Genomic DNA, 20,736 nt, shown 5'->3' on the forward strand with positions numbered 1-20,736 from the left:
CAAGTTTCTAGTTTCTATTATTTGTGAAATAACACATTATTGTGCTGTGAATGTTTGCTTCTCTTTTGTCTTTTTAGGTGAAACATCAAATTATTTTCTCAGTTTATCAGGACAGAAGGGATGCTTTGGAGGTAATTTGGAGAATACCCCAGGCAATAACCTTGCCAACAGGGCTTCAGTGTTTTTTGTGCTGGTCTAGGGCATGGAGGCAGAGCTGCAGGAGAGCTGTGAGCTGTGTGACCTTCACTGTTTGCTCAGTGGGGGCATGTCTCCCTGCTGCTGTTGGATCTTTTTATCTGCTTATGCCACTGCTGACCATGACCCCCTTCTTTCTCATCTGGGCTCGACACTGACCTGCCTGACTCTGGGCTGCATTAGGGCTCGTTTGAGTCACTCTATTTCCCTGGCTGCCAGGGCTGGGATTCCCTTTCATTCTGCTGTGCTTACCTCAGGCCACAGCCGGTGAGCAGCTGTCCCTTCTCTCCTCCTGTTATCTGCACAAGAGCCATCCACGTCACTTGTAGCGTTTGCAAGTTTTTCAAAGCTTTCAGTTTGTGCACGGTCTTGGAATGTATTTATCATTCCCTGCATTTTTCTGAAAACAGGACATTAAAAAGTGCTCTTTGTAGGTATCTGCTATATAATGAATGGATTTGTGTGTATCTACGTTTTAATTTGTCCTGTGGCTTGGTCACATTGTTTCACTGGGTAGCATGGATGTTTGACTGGTCTGGTGAACCAGAAGTGTGCTGTGAGAGCAGGAACAGGTTGGGAATATGTCTGGTTTTCACTGACAAGAAGATGGATATTTAATGAGTGTACATTAGTGAAAGGATTTGCATAGCAAGAATGAGATTAACCTGCACTTTTGGAGCGTCTGGGATGAAGTAGGTGTCTCCTTGGGGGAGAACATGGGATACACCTCTGAGAGGCTGTAATGAAATCATTTATCCAGAGGTTCTCCTCAGCCTCAGCTTTCCCAAGAACTGGGATTTGGAGTTAATTCCCAAGAGAAGTGTAGGATAGGGGAGAGGAAGGAAAGCATTCAGGGAGAGCTGCTGGAAATGCAGAAGAGTAAATAGTCACCCAGTCTTCTCACAACTCCATAGTCTGCAGTCAAAAAAGGTCTCCCCTATCACAAAGCCTGTGTTCTAATAGATGTGCTACCAGCAAACAAGCAGTTTGTGAGCCCAAACTCACAACCACAGTTTTTAATGAGGAGTATCTCTGTACAGATACATAGGAGGCTTCCTGGGGGCACAAGTGTTGGGACTGTACCCTCAGAGACTGAATTCTCTTCATCTGCAGAGGCTGACAGTCCCCAAACACACAGAGGCAGCCCTACAGCTTCTTCAGATAGCTTTAGGCTTTTCCTCAAGCCCTTGCTGGGGTCTATATCAGCATTTGGAATATTTCCATCAGCACCAGATTTAAGGTGTGAGAGTATTTCTTCCCTTATGCTTACACCAGACTCTCATGGGCTGGTGTCATTGCTAATGATCCCAGAATGGCAAGTCTTTGAATGCTGGGAAGGATGAGTTTAAGGAAAGAAAAAAAATTTAAAAAGAAACAGAAAATTTGGTATGTCTCAGGAGTGGTGGAGGCCTTGCTGCTGGCAAGTAAAGGCAATGGCACACAGTGTTTGCTTTTTTGGCTCCTCTAGTTGGTTTAAAATTTCAGCAAGGGGTTATTGCAATGATGAGACAGTTCAGTCCAAATTGCTTTTACCCTGACAAAGGACTGTTTATCTCTTTGGAAGAGGAGGACTCATCAGTGCTGGAGAGATTTCATATACCTGGTCTCAGGATCTCGTTCCCCTCAGCTGCTGGAACATGAAACCTTCCAGCTGCCTCTCAACACACTTTGCTTAGAGAAGAGAGAAAATATTACAACTGAACGTTTCTAAATCCCTCATTCAGTGTACTGAGGGCCAGAGCCTGAAGTAAGACTCCTGATAAATATGGGGATCCAAATCTGGCCCTCTGAGAGCTATCATCCATTACACACGAGCGAAGGAGAGGCCTGATGTTAAGATCTGACTGCTCATTGCAAAGCTTATTTTGTTACATCAGCAGGCCACAAGGTTCAATAAACTATGTGGCCTTTATCCATTCCATATGTACTGGCTGCCTCCTGTAGTTTCTATGTATGTCCCCTGTATGTGAGCTTTAAGGGAATCTGATGCCTTTAGACAGTAGAAATGCAGATAATTCTCCAGTTTGTAAAACCCCATTTAAATTTGATTCTGCATCAGAAAATAATGCCAGTAATTGCAATTTTTGTTTTTTGAGATACAGGCTTCCAGAGGGGCTTGTGACTCAGAGGATTTTATAGGCACTGAAATTTGATGGATTAATTGTTAATAAAAGTTAGATTGGGTAAGTGAATACAAACATCATACTGAGTTTAGTGTTTACATTGGCTCCCAAACACTTTTAAAGGGCAGTTTTGGACTGAGATGCCTGACAGAATTTTTGAGTTTTGTACCTAGAAAGTTATTTAACTAGAGAACAATCCCTGCTGACAACACCAGAATTTTCTTCTAGTTTTTGTGTAGGGCTTTTTTTTTTTTTTCTCATCATGTTATCACTATCTCCTGTCAGGATCTCACTGTACAATAGTGACCTCTGATGTAAAGGAATCAGGAGTGCCACTTGCAAGCCCAACCATACAGCCTTGCTGAGCAATTATCAGCCTATTCAGCAGCAGCTTAAAGGGAAGGGATGTGTGTGCACACCCACACGTACACACACAGCAACTGGAAAGCTGGTGATAAAATAAAATTGAGGACCAAAACACTGAAGGATCTGGAGCTGTTAATTTTTATAGCTGATACAGATACTAATATTTTATGAGGGTTGGAACTATCAGTATAAAAAAAGTAATATCTAGCCTTACCCTTTTTGTTTTAATACAAAGATAAAACTATCACTCGAACAGAGCAGCATTATGGTTAATAGACCTCCTCTTTATGGACAGACCTATCTTCCTGCTTCCTTTTGTCAATATTTATAAAAGCAGGAAGATATTTGTGCCTAATCCTATCCAAAATCCATGGGTTGGTTTCTTTAAAGAAGCATCTCCTCCCCTCACTTATATCTCAAGGCATATTTCAGCTAAATAGCAGAGCTGGACTGATCCTAGCCAGATTTTATGTGTTGTAGTTTGTGAAATGGCTCCCTTTGCATCAGTGCAAATGCTGAAGTGACACTGGGAAATTGGGTAAGAGACTTTCCCCTGCAGAAATTACATGACTGCAAAAACCTGAACTCCTCTAAAGTGCTGTGTCCTTGCTCTAGAGACACACCAGGGTGTCTCCTTAGAGTGCTCTCCATCATCTCATCTGAGGTTCACAGCCACCCCAAAGGCAGCACTGGTGGGCCTGAGGCTACAAAGAAGTCCTTGAGATCAGGGGAATGAGTTGTAACAGGATGGAAGAGAAATTGGGGAGAATGCTGGTCCCAAGTTGTGTGAGAAATCTATGTCCATAACCCTTTAGAATAAATGATAAATATTATACCTTAGGAATAATAATACAAGTATTTCTTTCCATCTTACTTGACAGAGGATGCTGAAGGCATAATACTTTGAAGAAATGTGATATTATATTGGATTCAGCTTTAAAAAATGTGTTGATACACTGTCACATTACGTGCAGAGGCATAATTTTATGTGTAGAACAAGGGCAATTTCAGAGGCAGGATGCAGAACAGGTATTCAGGTGATCCACACAACCTCAGACTTCCCCTGTGACTTTATTTACCCCTTGTGACTGTTTGATAGACTTTATAAATTTGAAAAAAAAAGAAAATTGTGCTCCACTGGAAAGTTATGCTTCAAGGCACAGCAATTTGAAAAGTTTTCAAGTATTCATGTGGTGGAGGCCATGCAAATGTATGGTTCAGATTCCTGGAAAATGCTACTAGTTCTGAGTTGGTTTCAGGACATTAGTCATTGCCTAAAACTTGCCATAAGCAAGAGGACACAGAGCAATCTGAACTCTAGACTGTCCTCATGAGATCTTGTTCTTTATATTTTCTTATGGGATTTTATCAAAACTGTTAAAAGCTTGAGAAAAAAAAAATATTAAGAAACAACTAATGACTTTAAAACTTCCAGAGGATTAATCTCTGTTTTCCAGTTTCTGAAAAAGGAATACCAGAGTTTTCCAGAGTCTTTACAAGCCCAGCACTAACATTTTGGAGAAACACATGTTTAGGAAGTACTTGGATGATCTGTAAAGTTGAGTGACTTCTTCAATATATTGAAAGAAAGATGTGTGTGCTTTGTAATCTGAGTCCTGGCTGGGCATCAAGCTTCCCATAAGGCATTCTGTCCTAGCAGCAGCCAAGAGACCTGATACTAATAACGCTCCAAGAATTCAAGGTGTTCGTTAATATTCAGCCCTAATGAATGCAGCATGTGTTTTGGAATCAGCTACATGCTTGAATGAGGACCTCTCATTCAAGAAGGTGAGGTGCATAGTAGAGTGATTAGACTTGGCAAAAAGCAGTTGTTTTGTGGGAATGACACCAGCCAGGTAATTGTCAATGCTCAGCACGCGGTGCCTCCGTCACTCACAGATGCGAGAGGCTGAGCTGCCTGGATGTCCCAAATCACGCTCCACTGGTGATTCCCGAGGGGCTGCCATGACTGAGAAGTCCATGCAGGCTGGCAGAAACCTGCTTTGCATTACAGCACAGTTGTTTCAGGCTTGATACACGTTTGGCTGAATGCTTGGCCCTTTTCACTCTGATTTGTTAAAATTTTACTCGCTTCCAGTAAGCTGAAAGAGGCTCAGCTTTTTGGGGGCCATCTGTTAGAGCTTCAGCTACACCAGGTCAGCCCAGTAACCCACAATGGCAATGCAAAACTTTGAATTTCTCACAGCAGACAGGGGAAGTGGAATAAGACCTAAAAATTTCTCCTCGTGAGACCTAAAAATTTCTCCTTGTGAGACCTAAAAATCCACCAACCTCAAAAAAGGTCTTCAGTCTTCAAAGCAAGCAGGATCTGTTCTGCAGTAATCACTTAGGTCCAGCTGCCTATTTCCAGTGGTGAGCATGTAAAGGAAGTGTTTCCATCCTGATATGTGCATGTTTTGGGCCAAAATGTCTTCAGTTGCTTCATGGGATGTTTGGGTGGAGGCCCTCATTTCCATACATTTGGAGAGAGGAGATGATCTTCATACAGGGAAGTGAGATGTTCTAACACCCTTATCTTACCTTACATAACTGCAGATGTTAATCATCAAAAAAAAAAAAAAAAGGAAAAAAAGAAAAAGAAGATCCAACCCTTTTTAATATTAGGGAGTGAAATGATAAGGCTTGACTTAATTTTTCAGTTTTCCTTTGATAAACCTTAACTTTGAGATCCTGCAGGAGGTGGATTCACCAGATTTCTTGGTAACATTCAAACGTTATTACATCAGCCTAAGCATACATACTCATCTTTTCTCCTTATAAACCACCTTTGCATTAAATTTAGAGTGGAAATTCTTAAAGGAATTAATTGGGAGAATGTATTTGGTGCTCTATTTTGAAGGAAGAAGGCAATGTTTTTAAGAAATAGTAGATTGGAAGAATAATCAAATATATTCATAGCATTTAGCAACAGTTTAATGAGTTTTCAGCTTTTCCATTTCCTGTCAACCAACTTCATCAGCCACCAATACTCCTAAAAAGTGATTTGAAGTGTTTATTTGCTTTGGTGCTATTAAGAGTAGAGCAAATGCTTCTGAAATCACTGTGGAGGGGATTTTCAAAGTGAAACCATTTCTTTTTAAAGCATGACTGCACATCTCTTTAAAGTTTCTTACAGTTCTACTTTCCATACCCTATAAATAATAATAGTAATAGTAATAGTAATAGAAATAGTAATAGTAATAGTAATAGTAATAGTAATAGTAATAGTAATAGTAATAATAGGAAGAAGAAGAAGAAGAAGAAGAAGAAGAAGAAGAAGAAGAAGAAGAAGAAGAAGAAGACAGAGAAAGATTGAAATTGACAAAAGCTTCCCCCTCAGACCAATTTACTTCAATTTTCTTTCCATGGTATTATTCAGTTTATTTAATCTTTACACTATCTCTGACTTGCCTCTGGATTTCAGACACATGTATGCAGATAATTAGCATGGATGCAGATATTGCACAAGATGGTCAGGCTTATCAGATACAGGCATGTCTAATCTGTCAGCAATTTACTGTTTCTTTTTAAATTTCCACTTTCTAACAGTAGGAATTTTTAGGGGATGTAGTCCTGGTCTCCTCTCTGCAACTGGGGCAAGAAAATCTCACGAGATGGGACCTAAGTGCAGAATGAGCACTTAGGGAAAGGCTCCGATCTGCGTGCCACACCTCTGCCCTCTCTTGTATACAATGAAAGGCCCGTCAATGTTATTGTAAATCATGATCTCTCAGTCCAGAGAAAACATATTTTGCACCTCATCTGGTCTAAATATTGAGTTTACGAGTGAATGTTGCTTTGCATTATGTGTTATAGATGCTTTATGTTTATTTAAGAACTCAGTTTGCAGGAATGTTTTCCAGACATGCGGTTTACCGCAATAGACAGTTGTTGATATTCTGATCCCAAGAGCATTAGAATATGTTTAGAAATTGCGACACTTTTAAAACCAGATGTTCTACATAAGCTACACAAAAAATGGGGGTGGGGGAACAAATAGAACTGCAATTTGGCATGAGAACAGCCTGTGTTAAAGCAAGGGCAAACACATACCAAGTGAAATAAACGTGGTGAACTGCCCTCAACCCTTTCCTCCTTTTGTAAGTAACTATTTTAACAAAAGATGGAAAATCCCATCTCCCAGATGGTGTGGGAAGGGGAAAGGAAGGCTTTCAGATCCAGGTTTGCATCTCAAGGAAGCTGCTGCATCTTGTTCCTGGTATGGATCAAACCACAATGACAGAGCTAGGCAACTTCAGGCGAGGAAAGAATACAAATCTGGATACAACACCCAGCCCAGAAATTCATTTCTGTGTGTTCCTAAAGGTAAATGAACGATCTTCACTGAGGAAACAAAGATTTGCCCTGCATAGTGAATTGCCACAGAAAGGTTCCTCCAGCAGCCAGAGACTGGTGGCACATTCTGTCCTGTCCTCCAGTATGATTTGACAGAGATATTTATTTGGGTGAACAGGTGGGAGACCATCCTGCACCAGGCCCTGTCTCAGGGACTGAAGTATCTCAGACTTGCTCTGCCCTGGGTCTCTGCTGGGAAAGCATGGTTGGGCAGCTGAACAATCTGGACTCACAGCCGTCATCAGCTGATGATAAACTGCCTCTTTCCATTCAATCTGTTGCTGTTTTTCCTTCTGACTTTGAACTCTTTCCCTTGTTTATTACAAAGCAGAAAGCACAAGGGTTTCACATACACCAACCTTAAACAAGTTGACTTGAGTCACATTACACTGAATTATTTTTCCCCTCCTATCACAAGCTAACATGCACTGGCTAATCAGTGATAACACTATAGAATGGGACCTATAAAAAAAATAAGACAAACTGACAACCAAAAAAGGAAAGATAACTAAGGCATCTCTGCTTTTCTTTACAACAGATTTGCACAGTGATGGAAATATTACCAGCAAGTCTGAAGGAATTTACACAAATCATGTTGGTTTAGGTAAATAAAAAATGCATGTTTGCCCAAAGGCTTAAAATATTATATTTGTGATATAAAAGTAATGCAATGTCTGACAAACCTCCTAGTTCAAAAGTGGTTAAAGGAATGCTGCAAAGAAAACTGATGGGAAAACAAAGTTTTGCCATTAGATTTCCTGAACATTGATAATCAGAGTTGTTTGGACTTTCCTGTATCTCTTCCAAGAAGCAGCAAAGCTACTCTGCACGTGGATTCTGCATTTGCTCTGCTTCATAGGAAAAAGCTCATTTATGAGTCCATGGTTCATGGGAAGGCAATTTAGCCATGTTAGTAAAAGACCAAACTGCCCTCCCAGCTTAGTCACCCTGCCTTCCTTCACTGAACAGAGGGCTCCTGCTGCCTTCAGTGGATGCTGGACCAGTTCCTTAGTCCAGCTTCAAAGAATTAATTCAGCAGTAGGATCTGCCCACTGATTCATTCTGCTCCTCATGAGTACCTGAAAAGCCAGCTCTGAAGCTCTTCCTAGGCCTGCCTCACCAAAGACAATTTATGGCGGAAGCTCATGTACATATTTATTTTGTTGCTAAAGAGTTTGCTGGCATACTTCAAAGTGTGGGCTATTACCTGTTCAGGTTTATTGCCTGCTCAAGTGAATTATTGCCTACCTGAACAGGCCTGCTGAGCAATAGTTCAAATTAAAACGTGTCATTTATCATGTTCACACCAATCCAAAATGACCACAAAACCCAAGGTGTAATTATTGCCAGGCTCTGACTGCAGAGCTATCATAGTCAACACTCAACCTGTGGGGAATACTGGTTCCTCTCTTCGAAGGAAATCTTCTTCCTTATTCATAATGAACAAATCTGACCCTATCATTAACAGCAATATTGTTTCAAATGCTGATATGCACCACGGAAACTAACTTTGAAATATGGGAAAGGAATGTGATATGGATTCCATCCAGGATTAGCTTTTCAGCAAAGTGCAGTTTTAGACTCAACACTTTTCATTAAAATTTATTCTAAAAGCAAGTCTTGCACTTATTAACAGTATCCAGAAAGGAGGTTGTCACACAGCCTGGAATGGTGGGGCTATTTTTATTAGTGTCATTATTATTATTGCTCCCATTATTATTGTTTACCACAATTCAGAAAAAAAATGTCAGCAGCATCTCAGTACCGGCGTGGGCTGTGGATGCTTCAATTTGCCTACAGCTGTAGCAAGCCAAGCCTCTACATCCACCTTCTGTTCCATCCTCTGCTCTCCCTGTTGCTTGCTGTGTCATCTTTTCACATTCTTTGATATATTCCAGGGTTTGTGTTCCATTTTAACCTAAAACTTGGAGGGCTGCTGCTGCCAGGTTTGTATATGACAACAGTGAAGACCAGCAATACATATATATATATAAACAATATATATATATATATATATATATATATATATGTTCCCTTCCCAACCCTTCCTGGATCATCTGGGGCTTTGAGCTTTTTATGAGTAATGTAAAGCTTCTAAAGTAGGAGAAAAATAACATTTCTTGTCTGTCTTTGCTGAAGCATTATAAATGTATAATGTAAATATTTTGTTTTCTTTTATTATTGTAGGATGTGAAACAATGGGGAAGAATAAGACAAGACCTAAATGGAAAGCAAAAATCAGAATATCTGTTTTAATGAAAGCATGTTGTAATATGTATGCCTTTCTGTTTGTGCAAACTTGTAGGTGTGCATCCAGGGAAAGGAGGGGGAATAAACCCCCAAAAGTGACTTTAGGCTGATCAGAAAACTCCTCTCGGATGCAATTGCTTGTGCACTGGGATTGAAGATGGACCAGGAGTGCAACATGTGGTCAGGCTGGCCATAATTCATATGCAGACTTGGTTCTGAGCATCCTGATTCCTGCCTCACTTCTCCATGAACCATTCCAGGTCTCTGCAACTAAACACTTCCCAAATTACGGAGTTTGCATCCTAATCTGAATTTTGCAACTCAAGCCTACCTGTGGTTATACAGTCAGACAGAAAAGCCAACAGCCAAGAGCAACGCCTAGTCACTGACTTTGATCTAGAAATGGTTATTATCCAGCTATCTCCATTACAAAACATCCAGTTTGCTAAACCTGGGTTATCTACTGATTTGGCTTCATTTGATAGGCGAGAGCAGGTCTAGCATGGGAGAGCTTCACATCCCCGAACGCTGCATCTTTCACAAAACTGATAAGGGATGAACCTTGCAAAACCCGTGAGTAGGAAATGACGTTCCTGTCCACCTCCCAGCTGTCTCTAATCCTAAACAGCACCACTGGCAGCCCTTGCAGATGGGATGGAAGAGTGAGCAAGTTATTGCTTCACCCTACAGAGCTGGGAGTCTCCAGTGGGCAGCGAGAGGGAACGTGCTGCTGATGGCAGCTACAGCAGTGTGGTTCCGCAGAGGAGTTCAGTTCTCAAGATATGAGATTACGCAGATTTTTCATGAGGGTAAATGACTTGTTTTCACACAATTTCTTTGAATTTCTTTTTTCCTGGAAGCACAGTAGGAAGTTACTTAGAAAGGAAGTCGCTTTGAAATCTCTTCAGATTAGAAAAAAAACTCTTTATCTGAGGAGTGAATTTGGGTCAGGATGTAGTAGCAGGGTCCTCATGCTGAATAACTTGCTGAACATGTGGAAGTGTTTTGTGACATGGTCTGTGGAGTGGGAAGTAGGCTGAGCTCACCCAACCCATCTCATTTATGGCTTTACACAAGTAAATAAGTATGTTTTCAGCCACTCAACACAAGAATGGCTTGCAAATTGCAACCACCATTGCCTGGCAGGTCAAAGGTTAAGCTTTTCAACAGGTCAGACTACAGTGCTAATTCACCTCAGCAGTGAGTCCCAGGCAGCCTGTAATGCATATTTGTGGTGGTTGTGTTTGTATAGCATACACATAAAATGAAAACCGTATGACAGAGGTTAGTCCTCTTAAATGGCTGTCACATTGGCTTGGGTTGCTTTTGTACAGTTATCCATATGCTAGCCAAGATTCTGGTGGTATTTTCGTATGAATTTTATTGACGTGGTGAGCTAACTTGGGTAATTTCATAGCTATTATAATCAGCCAGTGGCCCAAGAAATGCACTGCTTTATTTATCTCGAAAATGTTGCTAACTGGTCTGGCCAGATTCAGCTTCCAGTGGTGGCCTTCTTCCAGATGTGGAAAACCCCTTTTTCTGACATAGAGGGTTCAGACAATCCTCGTGTGCCTGGCCCACAAGAGCACTGATGCTGCGGGCCGAGGGCTCAGTCCCTGTTTCCAGATGTATTTCCTGAATTTTACACAAAGAAGGAGCTTGTAAGTTTCTTCAGTTCAGTTCACAGCTGCCAAAGCTTTGACTAAGGTCTGGATTAAATGAAATGTGTAAGTTAGGAGCCTAAATTATGCATTTAAACTCCCTTATATTTCCAGTTGGGAGAGACAGGCACTCCCAGGGATACCCTGGGGAACTCATTTGTCCTTCGTGTGTGCGTGTCCACTTTACAGGGAGCCCGAGGTAACAAATATCCTAACACAAGCATCTTAGCTGGGCACATGTGGTGCTGGACAGCTACAGCATGTCAAAAACTACCTCAAACTGCTTCTTCAAAGGGCTTAGGTTCTCATACAACCTTGTGTGCTACTCCGTGGATATTGCATGCAGACATAAACCTGTGGATGCTAGTGCAGAGGTGAGCCCAGCAGTCCAAAGATCTCTGTCTGAATGACCAAATGAAGTCATTTACTGTCTTTTGTTGGCACAGAAGTATTAAAATTTCCTCCTCCAAAAAGCAGGAAAAGCAGACACAGCCCTGGACTTCCTGCCCCAGATCCTTCCTGACCGAGATGCCCTGCTCCAAGGGAGGAGCCGTGACCTTCCAAGGCTGTGTCTTGGCACATCAGGACATGCTCATGTCCACACCACACGTTCCTTGCTCTGTTGCAAAACAGGTGGAATAAAAAACTTAGCACACAGGCCAATTTTAAGAGATTTTTGCTGAAAGGGGAAATAGCAAATAGAAGAGAAATGCATGAGTGCACATGGCAGGAGGCAAGTGAGATGTTTTGGGAAGCTCCCATTTCCATCTCTCAGAGCTCCTCTACATCCTTAAGAAAAGAAGATGAGTGCTCCCCATCTTTGGTGAAATGCTCGATGGAGCTGGCAATAGCACTCCAGTTTAACACTGACTATAAATTATGCTTACATTTCAACAACATTTTTTAATAATATTTTTCATAAGTATAAGCTAAAGGAGTTACTTTCCACCAGGGTCACTGAGAGTTCACTAAATGCTGATAGACTGTATTTTGTATTAATGATGCTAAGCTAACTGCCTCACAGAACTGCCAAACCCCTTTATTTAAAGCAATATCACTGTATTTCACAAGACAATATTTTAAAGCTTTTCTTACTGATAATTTGTCTAGAGACAAATATATATAGACAAATGAAGGGTCCAGTATGGGGTGTGTTCAGTAACATAGATGCTTTATTTTAACATACATTTAAAGCACTGTGCTACACAGATAATTAAAATATTTTGCTTTTTTTTTTTTTTTTTATTTATTTAACCGAATATCAGCAATTAGCTTCTGCAGCTAGTTATTGGATTTTAAAATCCAATTTTATAATAATTTTCTGCTCTTTAGGAACAGCTACAAGGATTTGGTTGAGTCTTGGTACTGAGCTCTGGGTAGGGGTTTCCACACAGCAAGAGGAGAATTGCTGTACAGGTCCCAGTTTCTTCACTTCATAAGGGAAGGGATTTGCAGCTCATCTGTTTCAGTTCAACCACAGCAGCAAGGTGGGTGACAGAGCTGGGATTTGTCCCTTTACATGGGACAGTTGTTTATTAGGCCAGAAAGTGGCATTTTCTACCTGGCTGTAGATAGAATTCTCCCTTGCATGGGTAATGAGAGTCAAAAACCATCCTGGCTGGTAGTTGTGGAAATTCTACAGTGGTGGTGGCTTGAAATGTGGGCTCAAGTTAAAAACCGGTTCTTGTTACAGTCACAAATGTGAAGTGGCCTTAAAGCAAATTACTGGGAAAGTAGTGTAGGTTAGATAGGGCAAGAATCTCTAGGAACAGGTTCTTCCTTGTCAGCCCAGTACAATCCACTGAAGCCCACATGGCTGCGCTGAGAATTAACTCTTTGACTCCTCCATGGAGAATGAATCTGTAAAGATCAATCTGCTCACACATCTAGCCTGCCATGTCACATTTGAAATCTATATAATTGTAGAGGTGTTATTTCTAAGCAGAAACCCAAAGACAATACCAAAGAGTCTCTGCTTCCTGCAAGTCTTCTGTCTACTCATCATGGATCAATTTACAAAGCTGACAAAACTTGCCATTAAAGTGTGAAGACCACAAAAGTGTAATGTACAGTACCAAGCTAAGCAAAACGACTCTTTTAGCTCTCTTTGGTTTAGTGACTGTAGCAAGAGTGTAAACAAATTTTCAGAAATACATTTACTCTATATCCCTCTCCATTAAGGGCTGGTACCGTGGCCACACCCTGGCAGAACTGATATGGCTTCCAGAACCAGCAGGTTCAGCTTCTCAGGTGATGTAGTGGTATGTATTAAGGGCCATATTTAATGGGAAAACAATTCTTAGGACACTTACCTGTTTGCTTTCCAGTGTGTGAAGACTGGTTCCAGCATATTGCTTTATTGTCTGTGCTCTTGCCTATCATCCAGTGACCCTAAACAAACTTGAGCTGAAGTACACAGGGAGAGGATTAATCAGTCAGGCACTTAAGCATAAACCTAATGTTAAGCATGCAACATGATGTTGTTGAAGTGAAGTCAGTGGTATTATTTGTATGTTCAAAGCTAACCACTGAACTTATCTGTTGTACTATATCAGTGCCTAATGGCTTGTACACTTACTTGCAAATTTAAGATACTTAATGTGTTTATTCTGGACTCTTCCTGTTGTTGTGCATCAGAAACTGTTGCCCTCAACCAAGCAGGGTAGTCCAGGCCTAGAGCAGCAGTGCAGCCCAGCTCTTCCTCAGGCAGGGACAGAGCGATGGGATGGGGCTGGATATGGGCAGGGAAATGCACAAAGCAGGTCTGCCCCAGCCCCAGCAGCAGATCAGGTTTTCCAGAGCCCTCAAGCAAGTGTCACTAGTTCTGGCTTTAGCCTCCAGGGCAGCAGAGTTAGGCCACTGCTGAAGGTTTTGCAAGTTTTTTGCTGGTTGGGCTGGGAATAGTAAGAGGAACATTGTGGTTTCCCTGTGGCTGTGGCAGACAGAAGAGCTGAGCTCTGGTCTTTGTTCACTCGTGGATGTTCTACATTTGTGCAAATCCTCTCACTGCACCACTGCTCTGGGGATGGCTGCATTTTGCCGTCCCAGCTCCAATTTGTGCATGCAAAGGTGACAGGCCCCAAGGCCTAGAGACGTGAAACCTCTGTGTCACAGTGCCATGTGAGCTGGACCATCCCACCTGACTCCTCCTTGATTGTATGGAATGACAGTCTGGGGAGATTTAGGCAATAAACCAATATTCCCACCCACTAATAACCAAAAAAAAAAAAGAGGTTATTGAGTGATGTGCTCAGCACCTTCTATTCTCACTGAAGTAGCTCCTTTGGGACTACTTTCATGTGTCTTTAGGGAATGTAACCAAATTATACCACATGAGAGCTGGTAATTTTAATGTTATGCTGTAAGGGGAAAACTATAAACATAACAGGAAAGACTGGATGTTTTCCATTCATATTTTTAGAAAGGTTGCTTCTCATCTGTGCATATTTGCTTTTCAACATCTCTGGCAAGATCTAAATGAATTACTTAACTGGAATTGAAAAGCAAGTCTTACTTTTAAATTAAGGTGATAAAAGCTGTTGTATTTTTTTATTTTTTGGACTATTACTATAGAAGATAAAGATCAAAATCAGACCCAGGAGGAGATAAGACTAACAAAATACCCAACCTCTAACCTCATGGCAGGAGATGGATTATTTTAGAGGATGGCTGGCTATGATCCGAAGCATGGTGGATCCATTTGGTTTTAATCAGGAGCATTTCCACGTGGGGTCAGTGTTTTGTGACAGGGAGTACAGGGTGTGCAGAGCTGGGAGTGGTGCAAGGCCATGTGAACGAGCTTCTGCTGCAAGAACCACGCCAAGTTTTGTGCAAAACATGGAGAAAAGCTGAGAATGGGCCTCATGTTGAAAGATTGAAATTGGAATTTCAGTTTCTTCTCCCTGTCAGTGAGAAATGTGTAAAATATGGTGAGCCAAAACACAGCAGGAGATTTTTTGGTTCAGAAACCAAAACGGGCCTGGGAAAAGCACTCAGAAGTTAGGTGACCTCTGCTCATTCCATCAGGATTTGGCCAGTTTGAAAATGGGGATGTTTTTACAAGCTAAACTGACCCCTCTGAGCACAGCAAACATGGTCTGTGTTGTGTGAGAGGTGGTAGCACCCACTCCTTGCTCCACACAGCTGAAAGCCCCTGTTTACTTGGATGAGGCACAAGGTGGGATCTGTTTTCTGAGAAAATCAATCATCTGAGTTGTAGGGCAGGGGAGTTTCTATGCCCACACCTACCCCAGTATTTCCATGCTTCTCTTTTTGCCATTAAGACAAGATTTTCTTCTGCAACTGAGCAGTAAGTGCTTCATAAACAGTTCCTCCGTCTGCAAGTGGACCTTGAAAATTGATTATTTTTTGTTTGTTTCTTTTAGTCTCCAAATGTTTCTGCCATTATGAGGCAGGCAGTTATTTTTCTAGGAAGGAATGTGAAGAATTAGAAAAGTTGAAAGCGATTAGGACTCTGTCTTTTAAGACAGAACCTTTCACAAAGCCTGGCATTCAGCCTGCTCAGAGTGAGCATCATAAGACACCCTGAAGCCCTGAAATCCCTCAGTTTTAAACCCCATGGGGTGGCTTTCACATTATCAGGAAAGAGATGATATTGCAGAGACTATTTGCTTCATTTTTTAAAGGCCTCTGAATTAATATTTATTCTAAGTATATGTTTATTTTTGGATAGTTTTATTGTTTATAGGAAGGCCACAAAGAGTTCAGTGTTATGGAGAAATAGTTACTTTGTATTTATGGTTAACGAAAAATAAGAAAAAAGGAAAGTTCCAAACAATCCTGCCCCAGTTCTTTATTTCAGGAGACAATGTACTTTCCACCCATGCACAGGCAGTGCTTTACAGGCTGTATAATAAAACGCTGTTCCAGATATTGTCTAAATAGAAACAGATTTAACCCTGCTGTTGTGACTTGCATTGCTGGGTAATGAAAGTTTTCAATCTGGTTTTACTTTGTTTTATGCTCGCTGGAGAGCTGCACATCCACAAAATCCTGCCTTATGCACAGAGACCTGTTGTTGCAATGCCATCTGTTTGTATATAAAAGGTGAACATCCCCAGAAACAAGCAAACAAACAGCCCCAGGATTTGGCCTTTTCTGATATGCAATGCAATGTATTCAGCCCTCAAAGTGAAATTTCCTGCAAAGACTGCAATATTGGGAAAGAACCCAGCGGTTTCAATGAGACTTGAAGGTACTTATGACAAGGAGGTGGTGGTTCCTATGCCTTCCTGACAAAAGGTGAGAAACCCATAAAATTTCTAACCCTAAATCTCTGTGAGAGTGAGTCAAATCATTTACCTATGCAGTCATTCACTAATAGCTCACTCAAAACTGCTGAAAAGACTTTTTAATTTAAGTTGGCTTTGAAAATTACCCATTGCTGCGTTACCTAAAGCAACCTCCAAGTGTTTCTCCACAAGGGAAAAGCCCTGTGATAAGAGATAGTCCCTGAAGATCTGAGAACAAAAGATGGGCTGCAGCATCTGCATATCAGGAAACGGTCCATTACTCATTAATTGCTCCATTTCCGTGCACCAACGGGGGTCACCCTGTTACTGAGGACCAGAAAGATTATAACAATAATATAAATACCACTTTATTTACAATTTTGCAAGAAAACAACTTTCCACGTTTGTTATTATATAGAGACTGGGTTTTTTTTTAAAGTTTCCACAAATAAAACACTCTTGGAGAACAGTAGGAAGTTTGTAATTTGAAGCATTTTGCTGTGGGACTAAAGGCATATTTCCATGTGTCACAGAGCCACGTCCAGCTGTTGGGACATGAACTGAGAGCTAGGAGGAACCAGATTGTCCTCTTTGCTCCCCTTCCCATTTCCTCTATGACCTTGAACAAGTTACTGAGTTTCACTGCCTCTGTGTACAGGCAGTACCCTGTTATTCTTCCTTTTGTAATCTGTGATACTCCCTTTTATACTCCTAAGTATTTTAAATCCAGAAATATGACTCTAGTTTGGGTTTCTGCAGCTTCTGGACCTACTGTCTGGGGCCTGTATAATTCCCTGCTCCAAAGCAGTCTCAGGTAACAGGAATCACCTCCTGCATGAGAAGCTGGGTGGGGGTAAATACAAGTGACACTGAGGGCAGGCATTATTATCATAATGTGTGTCTTACAAGTGCTGGAGGTAGTCACTGCAACAACATCCCCTAGAATTTGTGTCCACTTGAACTGCTCTGTCTGTGTAATCACAGAGCAAGAATGGGCAGGTATGACTCTGATTCTTATCATCGAGGATTAAAACATGGCAATCACCCCAGCCCACCTCTTAGTATTCATTTTACTTATTAAAGCTTCCCAACAAGTCTCTGCAGTGATGTTATCTGCTAAATTGTGTGAGGTTTCTGATCATTAAGTGGATGGGTCTTCAAAGAGCTAAATGAAAATGAGCAATAAATATCAGCGTTACTTAGGTCATATAGTGCAAAATGACAAGGAGACCGAAAGACCTTCTGGCAACTGCAGAACAAACAAATATGAAACAGATTCACAGCACTTTTTGTGGGTTTTTATAAAGTTTCTCAATTTTTTAATTATTTTTTTTAAAAAGCAAGTTAAAGCAGATGTTGTCTAAAAGAGCAGGAGCTCCTGAACTCCCCTGTCTGTTTTGTTCCATTGTTGTGACCTGGAGTGATGTATTTCTACTCCTGCACTAACTTTCTTCTCTGCAGAAGGGACATTGTAATATTTATGTATGCTCTGGGGAAGGCATCATTATTATGGCAATTTCTCCAGTGCTTTGCACATAGACAGATGCATTTAAGAAGGTGAGCCTCCCGCTGGTGGGTGTAAACAGGAGCTTGGAGTTCTGCACCTGCAATTGTGTTTCCTGTATAAAACTGAGCACTTGTACCAGTAGCAGCCTGACTGCAGAGATAAATGAGGCAGCAGTAGTTGCAGTAACTCCTGCTTGTGTCTGTGTTTTCATTCATTTGGAAAAATAACCAGCCACAACTATTGCCAGGGCAGATTGCATCCTCAACCAAACACTGTGGAAATCTTTCACTGCAATATTAAACATTGCATGATTTCTTAGATAATATTTCAAGAACTTATATTTACTCAGTGAAAATACAATGGAAAAGAAAAAACCAAAATGCTGCAACTTCTTATGTCTTGATTACTCTTTTTTAGTCCCTTCCTCTAGTCTAAAATTATGGCAGCAGCAAAGGTGAAGGGTAGGTTTCCTTGATAAGCAGCCTAACTCAGTGAATACTGCTGTGGTGAAGCCACATGCTCCTCCTCTATAACGTGGCAAGAGCTCTGGGAGCCTGATGTGTCCATGAACACTCCAGCAAACCAGGGACAAACTCCTCTCCCCACTACAAACCCACTCACCCAGTTCTCAAAGGCCAGAGCTTTGCTCCAGCCAGATTTTCCCTATCCCTTCACCAGGGTTTCTTCTCCTGAAGAAGCAATATTTGAGAGGGGGAATTTATCTTGTAATAAAAATAACAAAATTTAATTGTACTGATTTATTTGTCTCATTCACTGGCATCTCTTCTGTGGTGATTGAAGCACTCTTGAGTTAGAAGTGGGATCAAAAAGAAAGAGGAGACTCAATTCAAATAAGGTTGAAAGACTGAGGCACAGAGAAATGGAAGGAAGAGTCAATTTTTGAAGCAAAGGAGAAAGAAAGCTATAACCCAAAAACCCAGTCTGAAGATAACAGTAATTTCCTTTTTCTGTGAAGCCTGTTGGGGTTTCTCTAAAGGAAGTGGGGGTGGGGAGAGAGGACAGTTCCTGGTATTTTCCTCAGCTTAGAAAGCAGACAAAAGTCACCAGGCTTCCCACGTGACTGAGAAGAAGTGTTACGGAAAGTGTGAACTCTGCACCGCATGCTGCAGGGTCGGGTGCCCCAGTGAGGGCTGGCAGGACTAGAAATCTTTACTCATATTTCACCCCACAGTGCTGTTCCCTGAATGTAAGGAGAAAAGTCTAGTTGGGCACTTGAGTGATTCAGGGAAGGGCTGGAAGGTCCTTGACTCCACTCATCCTGCTGCTCGGTGCTCTGTGAATCCTTCACACTGGAGTGTGCTGTCCTCTGCACTTTCTCAACACATCTGGGCCTCATCTGCCCTGTGGGGACACAAATACACCCAAATACAACCCTTTCTCCCCCTTGGTGAAATGGTTATTCCCAAAAAGTGCCAGCAACAAGAGTCAACAGAGATGGCTGGAGAGCACACGTTAATTGGTTTCAGGAGGTCTTCAAACAGGGCTCAGAAACAAATCAAAGCCATGCAAGGTGACTGTAAAATTTATTGTTCAAAATTAAATTATGGGATACTTGTTAAACATAATATTTTAAACTTCTGTGGAAGCATCATAGGGCTTCTAAATTATAACTGTGGTCAAGGTGTGATGTGAAATGGTCTGGCTCCCGTTCTGCAGATATCAGGCAGTAATCAGTAAATCAGGCACAATGCAGAGGAATGAAGGCTTGGATGTGTTTCCTGGGGATGGGTGTAAGGACACACATCACCTGGGCTCTCATCTGATTGATGTCTGTCTCCTGCCTCCCTTTTCCTGGTGAATATAGAGATCATCCATCTGCACAGCAAAGGGAGGGGGGCCAGCTACAGAGGCTTTGGTTGCTCTTGTGGGATCAGATCTCTGGTGACTTGGACAAGGACACAGAACCGAGTGGCAGCATTAGGACAAATGCCAATGGATTCTGCTCCCATTTTTCAGCTGATAGGTATTCAGCTGAGGAGGGCAGTTTTGTGCAGGGAAAAATTCATTATATAAATATGTACTGAGGTGAAGCAAACAAGAATGAAGATTAGAAGGCAGAAAATTCTGGTCTTGGTTCTCAGGTCCTAAAGTATGAAATTCTGAAGCTGGAATGGTTTGACTTGTCCTGGAGCCTGGTGTGAGGGGTCCATGTTTTCAAGGATGCCATTTTGCATTTCTTGCATCAGTTAGGATTTACATAGCCTTCTATGAAATTGGGGCCATAAATGTTGATTTTAAACAAAGACATTTCCATAGGATCTTTATTGTCTGTGTAGTGGTAAAGTGCTATGAATAATTTTTCTCAGGTGCTTAAACAGGTGGTGTCTTCAAGGGAAGCAGGGCTTCTTTCATGTTCCCTATAATTTGTGCTGTCTTAAGCCTTCATTGTCAATGTCCTGGGTGAACATTTATGGCTGCCTGAAATGTTCCTTCTCCACAAAGATGCTGGATACCCAGCTCCACGATTGGAGTAGAAGTGTTACAGTTATTTATTTACAGGGAAGGAAATAACACAGTGGCTCTATTTGCCATTCCTAAATTTATTTTCTCTTCTTTTGTGCAGCATAAAAATGTTAGTCATCTCCAATGGCCCTTGGATATAAGCTTTCCAAATATATTCTCATACTCTATATAGATGCACTGATGACACTCCAGCAGTTCAGCAACAGGAAATCTGAAATAGTGGCACTAAATGACAAGGAAAAAAATCACCAGGGAGAAAACTCTCCATAAAAGTCTGAGGATTATTATGGAGCATTGGGAAATGTTGCCAGTGCTGGACTGAATGCTCGTTGAGCCTTCATTTCTCAGACATCATTGATTAAAGGTGGATGGAAAAATGCCATACAAAAGAGCAGACTCACAAGCTTCAGCTTCGCCTGTTTCCATCTGCTTTGGGGCTGTAAGTGCAAATCCGTGTACCAAAATTGGGATCTTTAATCTTGTGTTTAGGGCCCAAGCAAAAGTGGCTGGACTGAGGAGGGGCTGTGTCGCCACCATTA

The sequence above is a fragment of the Parus major genome, chromosome 11 (assembly GCF_001522545.3).
Source record: "Parus major isolate Abel chromosome 11, Parus_major1.1, whole genome shotgun sequence".
Classification (NCBI taxonomy): Eukaryota; Metazoa; Chordata; class Aves; order Passeriformes; family Paridae; genus Parus; species Parus major.